This window comes from Cebus imitator, unplaced genomic scaffold (genome assembly GCF_001604975.1).
Source record: "Cebus imitator isolate Cc_AM_T3 unplaced genomic scaffold, Cebus_imitator-1.0 Scaffold534, whole genome shotgun sequence".
Taxonomy (NCBI): Eukaryota; Metazoa; Chordata; class Mammalia; order Primates; family Cebidae; genus Cebus; species Cebus imitator.
The window spans coordinates 673,562-676,134 of NW_016107849.1; the positions used below are offsets into that span (position 1 = coordinate 673,562).

At 49.2% G+C, this 2,573-nt stretch overlaps 1 pseudogene; it reads right to left on the bottom strand.

Moving 5' to 3' along the window:
- Window positions 1-863: 863 nt before the first annotated feature.
- On the bottom strand, window positions 864-2,155 carry LOC108293358 (annotated as a pseudogene).
- Between the last annotated feature and the right edge of the window lie 418 nt (window positions 2,156-2,573).

Genomic DNA, 2,573 nt, shown 5'->3' on the forward strand with positions numbered 1-2,573 from the left:
CTGGGTTCGGGCAATTCTCCTGCCTCAGCCTCCTGAGTAGCTGGGATTACAGGCATGCACCACCACGCCCAGCTGATTTTTTTTGTATTTTTAGTAGAGACAGGGTTTCACCATGTTGACCGGGATGGTCTCGATCTCTTGACCTCGTGATCCACCCGCCTCGGCCTCCCAAAGTGCTGGGATTACAGGCGTGAGCCACCGCGCCCGGCAAATAAATAATTTTAAATTAAGGTATGCACATTGTATTTTTATATATAATGCTATTGCATACTTAGTAGGCTACAGGATAATGTAAACATAGCTTTTATATGCACTGAGAAATCAAAAAATTCATGGGACTTGCTTTATTATGAGATTTGCTTTATTGCAGTAGTCTAGAACTGAACCTGCAATATCTGTGAGGTAGGTCTGTATATGTTTTCCTGTTTTTGCTTACTGTCTGTGTCTCTCACTAGACTGAAAACTCCATGGGGCCAGGATTTTGGTTTACTATGATCACTGCTATATCCTTGGTGTCTTCAATAGAGTGTAGCACAGAGGAGTCTGTGCCCCACTAAATATCCACTGAGTGAATTAAATGTAAGACCTTAGGTATGTGAATTTTTAAATGTGTGTGAAAGTATAAATGAGGGAAATGGGCAATTGCTCCCTGGCCTGAGTGTTGAGGGATGGTAGGTGTTGGTGGGGCTGAGGCAACCTGCAGAGAACAGCTCTCTTTTGTCTGATGGGGGCAGATGCTCCTCAGCCCTGGCCAACTCTTGTTACAGGGAATCTGGGCCAGTATTGCCAGGTTGCAAATTTATTTGACCTCTGAACTTTTTATTGATCTCCTGCTCCCCAAAGCGTTCCCTGCTTTTGTTGGCTTAATGTCTCAGAACTTTGGTGTCGTTGGTCTCAGATACCACTTTGCCATCCACTATCTGGTGGGTGGTGGTCTTTTGAATGGTTTGCATGGAATTGCTGCTGTCCAGAGCATCAGCAAGATTGAAGTCCTCACCATCTTCCAGCAGGCAGCGGTAGGTGGCAATCTCAGCCTCCAGCTTGACCTTGATGTTCAGCAGGGCCTCGTACTCCTAGGCCTGGTGCTACCCCTCTGCCCAGGTCTGTGCCAGCTCTGACTCCAGGTGCAGCTGGATCCTGTTGAGTTGCTCCATCTGCAGGGCATAGCGGGCCTCCACCACCCTCAGGCTGTTTTCCAGGCTGGTCTTCGTATTTCTCATGGAGTCCAGGTCGATCTCCAAGGACTGGACTGTACATCTCAGCTCTGTGAGCATCATCTCAGCAGCTTCAACCTTGGGGGACTGCATGGTGACCACTGTGGTGCTCTCCTCAATCTGCTGAGATCAGTACTAGTCCAGCTCCTCTCGGTTCTTCCGAGCCAGCTCATCATATGAGACCCAGATGTCGGCCATAATCTTGTTGAAGTCCTGAGATTTGGGGGCATCTACCTCCATGGTCAACCCAGAGCTGGCAATCTGGGCTTGTAGGCCTTTTACTTCCTCTTTGTGGTTCTTCTTCATGAAGAGCAGTTCCTCCTTAAGAGCCTCGATCTCTGTCTCCAGCTGCAGCCAAGTGACACTGATGTTATTAATGACCTTGTGGAGCCCATGGATGTCGCTCTCCAGAGACTGGTGCATGGCCAGCTCTGTCTCATACTTGACTCTAAAATCATCAGCAGCAAGACGGGCATTGTCGATCTGCACAACGATGTGGGCATTGTCCACAGTATTTGAGACGATTTGAGTCCTCAGGTCCTCGATGGTCTTGAAGTAACAGCTCCAGCCTCTGACCTGGGGTTCCTTCTTCTCCAGGTGCTCCCGGATTTTGCTCTCCAGCTTCTGGTTCTCGGTCTCCAGGCTCCTCACTCTGTCCAGGTAGGAGGCCAAGTGGTTGTTCAGGCTTTGCATGGTCTCCTTCTCATTCTGGATGCCTCCCATTCCTGCCAGACCCCTGGCCATCCCCGAGGCCAGGACCCTGGCCCCCACACTGCCCCGGAAGCTAGTAGAACAGACATGGAGATGCGGGAACCAGAGTCCCCGGCACCTGCATAGACACTGGCTGTGCTGCTGACCAGCCGGGTGCAGTAGCTAGGCACCAGGATGAAGCCTAGTGATGGGTAGTTGGTGGAGAAGGTGGAGCGAGTGGTGAAGGTCATGCTGCCCTGGGAGGAGAGCGAGAGGACGGGACTCAGGCTTTGCCAGTGACTGATGGTAAAGTAGTTTTTTTAAAGAAAAGCTAGAAAATAAAATTTAAATAAAATCACCTGATATATATCAGGTGATTTTACTTTATTTAAATTTTACTTTATTTAAATATATATATATATGTATATTTTGAGTTGGAGTTTCACTCTTGTTGCCCAGGCTGGAGTGCAATGGCACAATCTTGGCTCATTGCAACCTCCACCTCCCGGGTTCAAGCAATTCTTCTGCTTCGGCCTCCCAAGTAGCTGGGATTACAGGTGCCTGCCACCACGCCCAGCTAATTTTTTGTATTTTTAGTAGAGACGGGGTTTCAAGGCCAGGCTGGTCTTGAACTCCCGAACTCAGGTGATCCACCTGCCTCGGCCTCCC